Source organism: Nannospalax galili, unplaced genomic scaffold, assembly GCF_000622305.1.
Source record: "Nannospalax galili isolate Female #2095 unplaced genomic scaffold, S.galili_v1.0 scaffold2160, whole genome shotgun sequence".
Lineage (NCBI taxonomy): Eukaryota > Metazoa > Chordata > Mammalia > Rodentia > Spalacidae > Nannospalax > Nannospalax galili.
In genome coordinates, this window is record NW_008345983.1 from 300,351 (window position 1) to 316,435 (window position 16,085).

The following is a 16,085-nucleotide window of genomic DNA, read 5'->3' on the forward strand; positions in this document are numbered from 1 at the left end:
TCTGAAAGAAAAAGTTATTAAGTCTTCAAATAACTCTAATAAATGATTCCTCGTGTGATATTACTGTAGGACATCAATGATATGTGTGGCTTACATGATTTCTGTGAGGTCTTGTCCAATAGGCCAACCAGACAGAAAGAAGGTAAGAGCTAATCAGACCAGATTTAGGATCTCATTTATATGACTCTGTGAGTAAAGTGCTTGGTGTGCACATTCAGAGCCTCAGAACCCATGTAAAAAGTTGAGCAAGGTGGCCATTTATTCTGGCCCTGGGAAGAAAGAAACAAGAGGAACCCCAGGACTTGATGACTAGCCAGTACAACTTAATCGGTGAGCTCTAGGTTCAGTGACAGACCCTGTCTCAAAATTTAAAGTGGAGAAGTGATTAAGGGAGACTCCAGCACAAGCATATTGCATACATGTGCATGTACACCCAAATAAACATATACACATGCATACAAAAACATGTACACATGCACACACATGAACAAACATGGATACACAAAAATCCATATATACACACACAAAAAAAATGAAGAGACAATTCAATGATCACAAGTGATGACTATATTAACCACAAGTCTTTTCAATGGCTAGAAGTTCATTCAAATTATTTCCAGCAAGTAGAACTTTCTGTGTGGAATGTGCATATGTACATATGGCCATGACCAGTATGTGTGTCAGTCAGAAAACAACTTTCAGGGGTCAGCCTTGTCCTTCTACTTTGTGGGTGTGGAGGATCAAGCTCAGGTTGTCAGGCTTGACAGCAAGTGCCTTTATTTGTTGAGCCATCTCCCTGCCCAAACTAAACTTTCTTGAAAGACTCCACTTCCTAACTGTGGAACTCCATGGAGCAGCTTAACCTAAGTGGAAGCTGAAATAGGAACAAGGTATCCCCTGCCCCAGTAACCTTTCATGTTCTCTCTGACATCTTTCATAGTCTGGGGCTTCAAGTGTCACCACACTGCTCCTAGATAGGAATGCCCTTCCCTCATCCCAGGGAAGTCCCAACTGGCTAAGCTGCCTGAGGCAGCTATCCGAAGATAGTGTGGGGAGTGGGTTTGACCATAAGGAATTCCCAGGAAGGATCTAGCTAGGGACCATTCTTTAGGAAGAGAGGCTAGTGATCCACTCAGGACTTCCTTCACTGTGGCTGGACTTCACAGAGCACAGCCTCACGGCAGCACAGCCCTATGACAAATCTGAAAATCATCTGAGTCCTGGTGCTCCGACTGTCTAACTTGATCATCTCCATGCCCACCCAGTCCTGTAGAAGTCAAAATTCCATCAGTTCTCCAAATCTGGGTCAAGCTTTCTTTTCTTTTTAAAGATTTTATTTTTGATTTTGCATATATTTGTGTCTGTGTGTATATACACATGGGCATGAGTAAGTGCCCAAGGAGGCCAGAAGAGGGGACAGGCTTTCCTGGAGCTTGAGTTACAGGTGATTGTGAGCAACCCAATGTGGGTGCTGGAAACCAAACTTGAGTCCTCTGTGAGAGCAGTACATGCTTTTAACCTCCTAGCCATCTCTAGCTCCACTAAGCTTTACTTTCAGCAAACTGAAAGTAATTGTAATTGAATAACAAATACATAATGCTTTTTATTTTCTCTTTTTAGCCAGTTATATCTTAAGGCAAATAAAAGGCAAAGCAAAAGAAAATTTATTGGGGACTATTTCATATATTAATCCTATTCTGATATTGAATTTAACAACATTGGGGCTTTGCTTTGTTGGTTTTTTTTTGTGGGTTTTTAAAAGCATTTTTCCTGTTTTGCTTTGTTTCCTTTAGAAAAATTCATTGAATTTTGTAAGACTGGCAAAAAAAATATCTATTGCTCTAAAAACATTTTGCTTGTCTAAATAGGAAGATTCTCATTATGAATTGAGTTGACATGGACATACTTTTATATGTATGTATATGTAATTTATACTTTATGTTGTGTTGTTTTTTTAAAAATTGAATTATTTTATGAGGGCATCAGATCTCCTGGAACTGGAGTTATGGACGGTTGTTAGCTGCCATGTGGGTCTTGGGAACCGAATTCAGGTCCTCTGCAAAAACAGATAGTGCTCTTAACCACTGATCCATCTCTCCAGTCCCTAAATACAGATTTTAGAAAATGAAGAATATGCATTTTAAAAAGCATTTAGATAGTCCATAATTAACTATGTTTTCAGATACATCAAATAAGCTGGGCCTTACAATTAGAGGGCTAATTAAGTTGAAAATGCAATTTAACTTTCCCTAAGGCTTGTTCAACTATTTCTGAGTTCTACCTGAGACATGTAAAGATTTTCTTGCCTCTAGGCAGCACCTGATAAAAATATTTAGGTACAGGCAAGGACAATTATATGCCTATAAAGACATGCACAGAATAGTTTTATGTGAGAAAGATGACTATCTGTTTGAAAATATTGAATATTTTCTTTGATTTTGATGCATTTCTGTTCTAACCAGGTGATACAGCTCTTACCAAAATGTAGATGCACAAACACTAGAGTTGTAAAGAGTGAAATGATGGTGGAGTTTGCATGCAGAACCTCTCTCCCAAGGCACAGTGCCCTAAGATAGCGGGCTAATTTTTTACTCCTTATGACTCTCCTGGACAGCATCACAGGTCAGACACAGTCAGCTCTCTATGGTGTGAGCATAGTAGAAGTGCAAAGTGTGAGCGTAGTAGAAGTGGGGGTTTTGTTGTTTGTTTTTCGATTTATTGTTTCTTTTGTTTTTTTTTTTTTCGTACAATAGATACTTTTATTGGATTTTTGTGCTTTTCATACATCTTAATCATATTAAGACCCCTCGCCCCTAATTGTACCTTCCATAGCCCCTCACCAGATTCCATTCATTCTGTCGTTAAGATTTATCTCCATCTTTACAGTTTTGCCAAAGTGGACAGAGAAACACTCCCCTCCCCCTATAGTAGTATTACAAAGATGGAAAAAACAAACAAACAAACAAAAAAACACCAGGAGACACATAGATTTAATTCAACTGGGAGATAAACCATCAGAACTGTGTGGAATCTCTTCCTAGAAGGCAAGTGACACTTAGCTTCCACTTTTCCCTCCCCACATGGGGTAGCTGGGAAAATTTGAATTCTTTGGGGTCTATTGTTTTCTAATCCCTGTTTCAACACAGGGATATGATCAATATAAAGCAAAGCATACACACAAACTCACACATACACACAAAAGTTCTAAAAAGGCTGAGGATGATATTAAGATCAAGTAAGTTCTTTATTAAATACGTATAGGGTAAAAAAATAATGGGATTTTTATGGCACACACTTCATATTTTAGCACTGGTCAAACCCTGGTGCTCTAGTGTCCCCTTACACTCTCTGTGGAATTATTTATTCTATACATTCTGAAAAATTTGAATATAATACATTAGACAAACAAGAATAGTTTTTTACTTTCTTTGAAATTATAAAATTATGATTTGTTTAATCAAAAGATATGGATAAAGCTGGGCAGGCATGATGGCACACATCTTTAGTCCCAGCACACATCTTTAGTCCCAGCACTAAAGAGGCAGAGGCAGGTAAATCTCTGAACAAGCAAATAAAAAAAGATTTGCCTATCAAAAATATATTGCTCTATTAGGTTATAAACATTGGATGAACTAGTCATAGTTTGTTTAGACTTCTAATAAAACCATGTAAACCTTACGGACAATTTTATTAATTTATTCACATTCTCATTATTGCTTCTGCTCTTTCAGTAACATGAAAGTTATATATGGGCTCTAGGTGTGTTACCAATGAAATACTTTGGAAAAATAGTTCTTCTTTGATTATTTAGGTTTTTTTATTTTGGGTTTTTTTTAGGAGTGGGTCTTTTTGAGATAGGGTCTCCCTGCAGCCCTGACTGGCCTGGAACTTGCTATGTAGACCAGGTTGGCCTCGATCTCACAGAGATCCACCTGCCTCTGCCTCTTGAACACAGGGATTAAAGGCCTGTACTACCAAAACCAGCTGATTATTTAGGCTTTTAATTAATTGTTTCATTTTTATTTATGTGTATGTGTGTGTACCTGCGTGTGAGTATGTGCATTGCCTGCAGGTGACAGGTGCCCAAAGAGGCTGGAGGAGGTATCAGAGGTTCTGGAGCTGAAGTTACAGGTAGTTGTGAGCCACCAGACATGGGTGCTAGGAACTGAACTCTGGTCCTCTGGAAGAGCAGCAAGCACTTTTAACTGTTGAGGCATCTCCATCTTAGTTATTTAGGTTTTTATATTGAAAGCAACCACCTCCAATTCTCTGAGATACCTTTTCCTTTTGCAGGTAAGAAACTTCTCTTCCTTGCTTCTCCACAGTAAAGAAATATGGAAGATGGTGATTGCTTTTGCCTTCAGATATTCATTCCTGTATAGGCCAGTTTGTCTTCAGATGGAACTAAACACGAACAATCCGTGGTCCCCACTCCCTTTTACTTTCCTCCTTAGATCTGCTGTACTCAAGCCAGGTCTCTTTCAATCATCTGTGGTGACATGACAGACCTGTGGAGCAGCTGAAACCCCTAGTGGAGGCCAAACTTCTTACTGGTGGCCACAGGCCACCTTATGGTGATGTTTTCGTCATGTTTTGAAACAGGGTCTCACTAGTCTAGCCACAAACTCCTTAACTCTGGAGATCTTCCTGTCCCCATTTCCTGAGTAGCTAGGATTACAGGCAGCAGCCACCAAACCACAGCATTATAGATAAGCATCTTTGCATTAACCTCCCAATATGCTGAGTTGTTCATTCTCAACCTTAGAACCAAGGGGAAGTCCTTGCCTTTTGTGCTCAGAAACTCAATTTTTTGGTTTGGCTTGGTTTTGGGACTTTTTTGGTCTTTTGAGACAGGGTCTCCCTGTAGCCCCAGCTGGCCTGGAACTATGTAGACCAGGCTGGCCTTGAACTCACAATCAGTATGCCTCTGCCTCCAGAGTGCTGGGATTGAAGGTATTATGCATCACCACACCTGACCAGAAACTCAATTTTTAAAATGTCCTTTAAATAGATACAAATTCATATAAAATTTTGTTATGATATTCTGCGAAACTGCAAAGTGTTTCTCCTGTTTTGGTACTAAAGTGATTTAAGGGTTTGATGACTGATTCATCACAGTTAATTGGAGCTGCTGAATGAAGATCTGGGTCACTTTTGATAGGCTCCCTGCAAGCTATTAGCACAGGAGAAAGGTCTTGAAGGAGATTTTTGAAGAGTTTTGCTTTAATGTCGAAAGGTTGAACCTTAGAAGGATAAGAGATACATTTGAGGCTTGGGAAACACATTTAATTAATGTTACAAAAAATCTATCTCTGATAGACACTGAGTAATTAACACTCACAGTACTATTAACATACTGTCACATGTACCTTTTGGTCCATAAGAAAAATGTGATTTTGAGGGGGGCTGGAGGGATGGCTCAGCAGTTAAAAGCACTGATTGCTCTTGCAGAGGACCTGGTTCAGTTCTCAACACCCACATAGTGGCTAACAACTGTCCATAACTCCATTACAGGGGATCTGATTCCCTCTTCTGTCCTTCACAAGCATTGCACACATGTGGTACACTTACATATATGCAGGCAAAACATTCATACACATAAAATGAAAACAAATAACTTTTAATTAAAAAAAGGGAAAACGTGATTTTTCCGTTTATTGTTTTGTGTGATATGGTCCCATGGGATATTGATATTTTAGAATTAGGGGCAACTTGAGGAGTACAGAGCACGTGGGGAGATAAATAGGAGGGCTTTCAGTTGGGGTAGGCAACAGCAAAGATGACCAGGTAAGTAGGCTCTTGGAAAAACAACAAAGCTGGTCTCAGCAGGCTCTAGCCAGCTCCTACTGAGCCCCTCCCTGAGGAGCAAGCCAAAGGCATCCTTGCCCTTTCTCTTAGTGGACTTCTCAACTTAAGGATAGTTATACTAACTTCATGCATATTCATGCATCTATTTGTAACAAACTGAATTGTGGGTAAGGATGGCTTCTAAGAAAGTCTCAGCTAGTGCTAGGAAGACACCACCTTAGACCACCCCAGGGGTGGGCAGGGGGTGGAGAAATGGAAGACTCAGAATTGTGATCCAGGGACTAGATCAGTCTTTGGCTGCACTTGGCTCAGTCCATTCTCTACTCTGGAGGTGTGCTTTGCTTTGCTTACGTAGCTGCTAAAAATAAACTACCTGCTTGTTCTGCCTGTGCCCAATGTGAGTTCTTCTCTGGGAACACAAGACAGGAGATTGCTGCCTACAGAGGCTGGGATCCTAGGGAATGTAGGAGGAGGTGCCCCCTGGGACACCAGGGTGGAATGGCTCATCAGCCTCCACTAAGCTTTCCCTTGATCACTTATTCCCATTCAGTGGCCTTATAGCTGTTCTTGGTGTGCTTCCCCCGACTCTCTAGCTACTCTTTCTCTTTGGCTTAGTCACTGATTCCTCAGGGATTACCTGTCCTGCCCTGGCTCAACAGGGTGGATTGATTTATGACTTCAGTTACTTATTGTAGCGGGAGGCCTCCAAAGATGGCAGGGATGCAGCGCCCTGGGATTCAGTGAGAATTCACTTCACTTCTTGGTCTGCAAATAGCCCGCCAAAAGGAGCCCACACCTCCTTACCCTGCTTGCTAGCCCAGTGACAGCTGACAGACTGCGTGGCACAGACCAATCAGAAAATGATACGCTGACTAAAGGGACTTGGGGGCAGAGAAAAGGGAACTATAAGGCCTGCCCCCTCCTGCATTAAAGGAGCCTGGAGCACCTCGCCTAGTGCTTGCTTCTACCTGACTCCCGGAGTCTGTGTGTCATGACTCTGCGCCTCTTGCCCCACCAATTGGCAAGGGACCTGATCCAGGTCAGGGTCTTCACAGCTGGCCTGAGGAGAACCTGCAACAACTTATTACTGCACAGGACCCACTGGAACTTAGTCTTCTTGTGGTGCTATAAGAAACCACTGGAGCCTAAGTAATTTATAAACAGCTCTGAAGGCTGAAGTCCAACATCAAGGTGCTGGTAAGTTCAGTGACTGGAGTCTTGTTCGGTGACTTCTTGCCATATCAGGCTCACATACAGGAGGTGGGAAGCTAAAAGGGGTCCTGATCATTCTCATAGGCCTAACCCTTTCCCCATTCTTGACAGGTATGTGGAGACATCCAGAAAGTGTTTAATAGATTAAAAGTGAAAATACTCATATAGAAGCTTTAGGCAATCTGACAACAGACCCAAGCATGTTGTTTGGGAACAAGGATGTTCATAAAAGATAAAAAGGAGTAGGCATGGAGGTTTATACCTGCAATCTGCAGACCAAGCTAGCCTTGATCTCACGGGAAGCCTCCCAAGTGCTGGAAATAAAGGTGTGTGCCGCCATGCCTGACTGGCAAATATTTTTAAACAAAGTGAATTTTGTGCTTGAAGCACATTTTGTTTAGCTCAGTAGGTCTTCTGGTTTTCATTCCTGAACTCCAATGTCCAAGAAACCAACTTTTCTATATTTCCCCAACTGTTATATCTAAAAGGAGCTCTAATTTTACTTGACAGTCATCCTTCCATCCATGCACAGAAATCCTCATTCCTCTTTCTCTGAGGTTGTTTGTGAGTTTCAAGGAGCTCACCCACGTAGAATCATGTGGGTCAGGATGATATCTTTCCATGGGGATGCCCTGGAATCCATGGCAAGACACTCATTACCATGTGGATGCTGTTGCTTTAATCCTCTCAGCGTGGAGGCTCAATGCAATGTGGGTGCCCAGGGACCAAGCCGCCTGTTCTGGCTCATTCTAGGACTACAAAAGTGGTGTCATTTATTCCTGTGCCTTCCCGTTGACTCAGGAAAGAGACAGTCCTCAGTGCTGGGCTAAGGAACTTATCTTAGGTATTGTGAAACTGTTTTGAAACCATTTCTACACTGAAAAATTTCCCCTTTCCTTTCCAGGAAATAGGAAACAAACTTTATCTCTATGCTTGTTTTCCAGAACAGATTCTGTCTCATTCTCATCTTCCCTCAAGACATTTCTTCAGCAGAGTATGGATGTCTCTCCCCCCAGTTTCCCCAGAGTTGACCCACACAGATATTTCCTCCCCTGGTATTTGGAGTAACTTCATCCTGAGGTGAGGGGAGAGATGGGGGCAGTAGGCAGTAAAATTCCATGTGAGTCATCAAGTGTCCCTGCCTGGCTTTCCTTGTGGGCAGCATTTTTCCAATAAAAAATTGAGACTTGATCCTAAGAGACTGTCTTCTGTCTCCATGAGCATGCTTCCCCAGAAGTCAAGAGAAGCCTTGTGGTTCAGATGCCCTAATGCCAAAAGGTCATGAGTAACATAAAATACAGAGGCAAGCATGTTGGTTAATATCCTCAAGTATTATTATACCACAACACTGTGCTCTCTGGCCCATGGAAAACCCAACTTTATGCCTTAATGTAATAAAGGGGAAATGATGGGGTGAGTCACAGGGAATTGCTGATGGCTATTTTTTACTGGAAGAGCAGATGTCAGTGTCAACACATGGCCTTTTGTATACCTTTGCACAGCGTGTCTCTCACTCCACTGGTGTGGAATTCCATGGGACTGAAATTGAGGTCGGGGGTGAGAAGCCTGTAAAAGTGATTCTGACTGTTATGTCTCTAGACTTCCTGTCCTGCCAGTCCAGAGATGAGGTCACAGACAAGTCAGCATGCCAGGTAATTGGTTATTCTTCACACACGCCAACCTGCCCTGAGAATGCACTGTTTCTAGATGGTGGTAATGAACATTCAGCCAGATTAAAAAAAAAAAAATGAGAAAGCCAATCTCATTCAAGGCATCACTGTTCTGTCTCCTTGGCCTCTACCATAGTGGGCTAGCAACACTTCATCACAAATGCTGAGACCTCAGCCATGTCTTACTGACATTGTGTGATGGCAATTTGTTTTGTTTATGGAGAGGGACAAAAGCATTCTTCCTCAGTAAAGCATACGTTAGTATATTATTTTTTTAATTTTTATCACATATTTATTTATTTATTTATTTATTTACTTATTTTGTGTGTGTGCGTGCACATGCATGTGCATGCATGCGTGCTTGCATGTGCATGTGCGTGTGTGCACATGCCATACCATGTATGTGGAGGTCAGAAAACAACCTTTGGGAATCGACTCTCTCTTTTCACCATATCTAACCTAGTGATTGAATTCAGCTCTCCAGGTTTGGCAGCAAGTGCCTTTTCCCACTGAGCCATCTCCCTGGCTCTGTAAGCATATTTTATGCCAAAGAAATATACAACAGGGTCAAGTAAAGAGAACCCCAAGGATGTGATCACTATTTGTTTAGATGACTAAAGACGTGTCCACATTTGCCAAAGAGAGGCAAAGGGAAAACACTAGAAAATAAGTTATATTTATGTAGAATAATTCTAGGATTGGGATTCCTGTCCTTAAAGCTTGAAATTGCTTTATAAGCAGCAAAATGAAATATGCAACTATTTATAAAAGGATCCAGGTTTACATGAAATGTCATTGGATGAATTTGGTTTTTCAGAAATGGATTGCTGGTCCAACTTTTCATACCAAAAATTTTAAATATAGAAAAATTAGCAGTGAGAGATTTTATGCATTTAACTACTAATTATAAGTAGAAGGGGAAGGAAAGGGCTGACTTTAATTTGATCACGGAAAAGAAAGAAATGCAGTACACTATGTGATATGTCTGACCAAGGTGGTGCTGAGTAAGCTGGTCAGATATCTGCATGCAACATGAAGCTACAGAAGCTGGAACTTACAATTACAATCACTTTGGTCCAAGAAAACTGCTATATTTTTCATGGATTGGTTCTATAATTGCTGACTTTTATATAATACAATATACAGCCTCAAAAGAATAAAAACTTGGAGCCTGTGTCATTTAAAGAATTTTCTTCCCATTGTAGCCACTCCTGATTGCATTTACCCCATAAGACTGGAACCCCAAATTAGCATCTTTCCCCTCAAAAAAGCTGAAAGAATGAGGCAGCACACAAAGATAAGGTTACACTGAGGTTTTCTTTTATAAAATTCTACTAGGGGTTCAGAGCATAGCTTGGTGTCAGATAAAACCCCCAAACCAAAAACCAACCAACAAACAGAAAACAAAACCATTTTCTTTCTCAACAAGACCTGTACTATTCTCTTCATTATATAGTGAAAGCATACTGTACACATTGTGCAATGACTCTTGAAATGTTATCCAAAAGCTAGTGTGTAGAAAGTTTGGACCCTAGAGCAGCAGAGCTCAAAGGAAGGGCCTCTAAGAGGTGATTAGGGCTTCGATCTGGAAAGACTGATCCATTGATGATTCATAGTTTAATGGGGTTGGTGGACAGAGCTCCATTATAAGATATCACACTCTCCCTCTTCCTCTTGTCCCCTTTCTCCTTCCCTCTCTTTGTTTCTGGCCACCATGACATGCACTTCCCACCATGTCTCCCCTCATTCTAGGCCCAAGGGAAACAAATGACCTTGGACTGGGTCTTTTCTTCCTTATTCATGAAGCAACCTCTTAAGCACACTATCTCCACTGGATCATGAAAACACTCGGGTTTTCCTCTGAGGCAGCCATGGCTGTGATGGAGAGATTGGGCTTATACTGAAGAGCAAGGCATATACACGTGGACCCATGTATTGACTTGTGCTGGCAGGTAAATGGATGGGGAATACTTCCTTAACTTGCTTTAAAAGAAAAATGGTAACATATGCTTCATAGCTATTAAAGAAGTAAGCCATTTCCAAGTGCCCAGAACTCGGCTCCTTAAGCTAATTTTTATTTTATTTTTATTATACATAATAAATTTATAGAGACATTCCTTTGCTTCCCACTCTGTGTTTACAGGATACTGATATGGGAATTAACCTGAGACTGACTTGGCCCCTTGAGAAGATTCAAACCATAGTCAGGATGTGGAGGAAGTTATTCTTTATTATGTTCAGGCCCAGCCCAAGTTTCTACTGCGGTAACTAACTGAGGCACAGATCAGAAATGCATACAGTTCCATATTAGGTTATTTTTCCCCCAAAAGTACATCACACCTCTACTCCAGTAACAGGCTAGGATAAAGTAACCAGATTGTACTAGTTAGTTTTCTCTTTGCTGTGACAAAATACCAAAGCAACTTAAGGAAGGAAGGATTGATTTTGGTTCACAGTTTAAGAATGGATCTACTCCATCAAGGTTTAGAAACCATGGCAGCAGGAGCTTAAGGCAGCTCATCACATTTTATTTGAAATTAGAGAGGAGAGATTTACCAGGAAATGGGGCTAGGCTAGCAAATGTCAAACCCAGCCCCCAGTGACTCACATCCTCCAGCAAGACTCAACCTCCTAAAAGTTCTATACCTTGCTAAATAGTGCCCCAGATGGAGATCAGGTATCCAAACACATGGGCCTCTAGGGATATATCACACTCAAACCACAACAGTTCTTATCAGAAATTTCAGAGACAAAACAAAAATATTTCCTTTAGTGTTTATGGGAAATGTCAGATCTTACTAATTTCATATATTAGGTATCCAATTTCCTAGATAAGCCAAGCAGTAGCTCTTAATTTTCTCAGGATGACACATTTCTCTTTCTCTGATGAACCATATCATCTATGCCTTTCCCATGGTGGAGAGTAATTCTGTATGGAACTGAATGCAATAGGAGTCACAAAAAGAATGGGAGATATAATGAGAACCTGCATACAAAGGAAGAGAGCTTGATGTGTGTGGTTTTTTATTTTTTTTATTTTATGTGTATGCGTGTATTGCCTACATGTAGGTAAGTGCATTCATGTCATGCAATGCCAGCAGGAGTCAGAAGACGCTGTCAGATCCCCTGGGACCAGAGTTACAGACAATTGTTAGCTGCCATGTGGGTGCTGGGATTTGAACCTGGGTCTTCTGCAAGAACAGTGTTCTTAACCACTGAGCCATCTCTCCAGTCCCAGATGTGTGCATTTTAATACAAGAAAAAAGAGAAGTGATTGGACTAGAGAGATGGCTCAGTGGTTAAGAGCACTGACTGCTTTTGCAGAGGACCCAGGTTTGGTTCCCAGTACCCACATGGTGGCCAACAGCCATCTGTAACTGCAGTTCCAGGGGATCTCATGTCCTCTTCAGGCTTCTATCAGCATTGCACACATGTGGTGCACTTACATATATGTAGGTCAAACACTCATACACACAAAAAATACAAATAAAGCTTAAAAATTATAAAAGAGAAATGATGAAAAATAAAAGTCAGTTACTTGTTTGGGGAGACTCTGCCTACACAAACAGCCTAGAGGGGAGCACTGCAGTGCAGCATATCAAAAGCAAGCCAGTCAGCTGTGTTTTGCAACATACCCACTTGCTGGACCACAATAGTCCTGGGGGAGTTGGGGTATAAAATCTTCTGGAGAAAACATAGTCTTTATTTTAGTTTTTGATTCAAGGTCTTGTAAAATCCAGGTCCTTTGTAAGAACAGCCAGCACTCTTAACTGTTAAGCCATCTCTCCAGTCCTAAGGAATAGTATCAATTTTTATAAATCAAATTTTTGAAAGAGAATGATGTAGGTACAGACCCTGCTTAGCTCTTCCCAGCGGATGTCCTCTCATTCAGGCTCAGCTCAAACACAACCTAACTCCACTAAAGATCACTTCTCAAACTGGAGTTCTGACAAAGGCCAGGCTGCCTTGTGCTTCGGACCACACAGGCTGCAGGAGTAGCAGTGCTGATTGTTTTTTGAAAGGCAAGACCAGAAATCCAGGAAGCCAAATCCTCTTAATGTAATGGAGCCCCAGGAGCCCACTTATTGAAGACTAGGGACCTTATAATCTGGCTGCATTAGTCAAACATGTCTGAGATCGAGATGCTATGGAAAGATCTGGAAGGATCTGTACTACCATTGAAGCAAGCTTCCTTCCCTTAAAACTTGCAAGGTGTTCCCCTGGCAGACACTCTCCACAGCCCACACTGTGCTTGCCAAGCTATCCACTAAACACTGCAGAGTTTTTGGAGCGTTTATTTATTCCACAGGTAATTAGTGTTATTTAGTTAGACTTCCCCCTACTTTTATCTTCCCCTCCTCTCCCTCCTTCTGTTTTCTTCCCTCTCTTCCCCACCCCCTCCTCCTCTCTTTCCCTCCATGACTCCTTTCCTTACTCTCTTTACTCCCTCCCTTCCCCCTCATCTCTCTCTCTCTTCCTTTCTCTTCCTTCATCCATCCCTCCATTCCTCTCTCCCTCCTTCCCTTCCTTTTTTGAATCACTGAATCTTGGAGTTACATACACTTCACTACCCAGGCATAGCTCTGGCAAGGAGTCAGGGATGGATTGTTCTGGATTTATACAGTCTTTTGTGTTTTGGATGAAACCTTTCTTGGATATTTTCTTTGACTGACAGTTCTTGCTTTCGCTGACAGCATCTAGTTCTGGACAAATCCCACCTTTATCAAATGCCTTAGATTCTGAAATTCCAGCTGAATGTGTCTGAAAGTAGCCAATTTGCAGGACCTGATGAACATAACACTAAGAAGCAAGCACTTGTTAATGTTTAGATACCCTGAATAATGATGAATTTTGAGCACCCCAACTACACAAATAACTTATTGAATTTAATGAGTGTATTATAATCACAAAAATATTCTTAAGAGAAATCTGGTCATGAGAATAAAATTTCTAGTTTGTATGAAGACCCAGATTTCCAGTTTTGCTAGTCACCTGGTCACAGGGCCACCCCTAGGAAGGCTGGTTCATTGTAGGTCATGCTAAAGACATAGAATACTTAGTATATTAATGAGATGATGAACTCTTGCTGCCCAGAATCCTGGCCCCCCAGCGCAGTGCTTATGGACCAGGCCATAGACACTTTCTGTACATCTGCCTGCTTTTCTGAATTCTTCAGAAAGCTCAACATCTCCTTTTCTTCTTTATATATCTTTTCTAAGTGTGCTTTCCCTAATGCTCTGGGCTACCCCAACATCTTGGATTTCTTTACTTTTGCTCTAAAGTTGTCTTCTCCACCCCACCATGTGGCTGCTGCTCAGCTGACCTCCATGCTGGTTCTAAACCAGCATGGCTTTATGGTTTCTTTCCTTCTCCCCTCCATTTTCCTCCTCAGGTCAGCTGCTGAGATTTCCAGCCCTCCTGCCCTGAAGATTTTTCTTTAAACTCTAATAAAATCATCCTAAAATTTTCTTCTGAGTCCATTCTTGAATTCTTTTATGAATGAGACTAAGAACCCTAAAGGGAGACCCCATTTTTTGCCTGTACCATTAAACATCCATATTTCTCTAATCAGTAATAATTCAGCTAAGCATATATAACACAAAATTTAAAAACAATTCATAGAGAATCACTGTAGAGGCAATATTCTAGAATACATAACTGAAATTGTTCACCAGCTTCCTCTCCTTAGCTTTGTCAATTACCAATTGTGTGATTCTAGGTAGCCCATTAATCTAGTTGAATTTTAGTTTCCTCACATTTACTACAAATGGGAGTATTTTTCTCACAGGATTCTATAGGAATCCATCGGAATGAAGCACTGTGCCCAGTGCATGAGGAATGATAAAAATGTAAGCAACTCTTCTATTTCCAAATTGAGTGAGCATTTTACCTACAAAAGTGTCGAAATTCTGGAGACTAAATGAAATAAAGTTGGGCACCTATCACTATAGTTTTTCCATAAAAAAACTTTTCTGTTTAACATGTAAGTATTAAGATGTAACATGTACCACTTTGTGGAGAAGGCTGTTCAATGTGGCCACACTTGACCACTGGAGTTCACATACTTAAATTTGTTTTTGTAATGCTACCATTAGCTTTTTTATTAGTTTATGGAATTATGTTTACCAACTTACAATGATGATACACAGAAAAACGGGATCACCTTTTAAGGGCCCTAGTCTCATTCATAAAAGAATTTAAGAATGGACTCAAAAGAAAACTTCAGGATGATTTTATTAGCGTTTAAAGAAAAATCCTCAGGCAGGTGGGCTAGAAATCTCAGCAGCTGCCCTGGGTAGGAGAATGGAAGGGAGAAGGAAAAAAAAAGCCACAAGGCCACTCTAGTTTAGGGAAGTCTTGGTGGTTTAGAGCCAGCATTGAAGACAGACTCATAAAGGACAGGTAAGTGAGCAGACTTATGAAGAGCTACATGTCTGTGGCTGGGGTCAGAAGCACTGTAGGGATTTTTGGCAGGAAAACTTCACCATCTCATTAACCCCTCAGGTATTCCAAATACCTCTTTAGTGATTGACCTGGGAAAACTGGAAAGCTAAAATTCCACCTAAGTCAGAGATTCTTATTCTCTTGACCATCAGTTTTCTCTTATAGGGCTTTCCCCCCGCTACTGTAACAACTGGATACCACAAAAGACACAGAGCAAGGTATGTGGGAAGGTGCCTCCTCATCTCCCTGTGTGCTGTTCTCCAGCAATCTCTTATTTTAGCCTTTTAAAGAGTATATAGTGGCATAAAAAAGTTGATGCTATGACATAATTTGGAGTCTAAGACTAGGCATGAAACAACAGCAAACTCCCAATACTTATTTATATTTTCAAATAGTTAAGTAAGGAAAATATTTAGAAAAGATACAGAAAGAAATTCCAAGATAGTTTCATTTTTATTTTGTTGTCAATAAAATTATTTTAGGATTTTTCTGTTTAGATTTTTACATATACTACTTGTATAAAATAACAGGCTTATTGTAACATTTTCAGGCAAGCATAGAACAGATTTTCAGTGTATGTATCCCCAGTTCCCAGCCTTACCACAGCTCCTGCTTCTATTCAAGGTTCTCTTGATCATGGTGTAGCACGATGAAAACTGGTCACAATGACTTATTTCTTATCTTTATTGCTGTTTGGAGTAATAATTTCTCAACCTTGCCTTCAAGCCCTCCTTTCTCCTGTTTGGTCTAGTCTATTGGTTTTAATATTTGATTCAGTAAACTTTTTTTTAAACACATTTTTTCAGTTTATTATTTATTTAATAACCACATACTTAGAAGAAGCATTTCATTACAACATCATTGACATATTCAATAATAATTTTCTGAGCTAAGATGCATCTCTTACAAAATTGGCTGTACATTTTTAGGTTTACAGTTGAATTATTACAG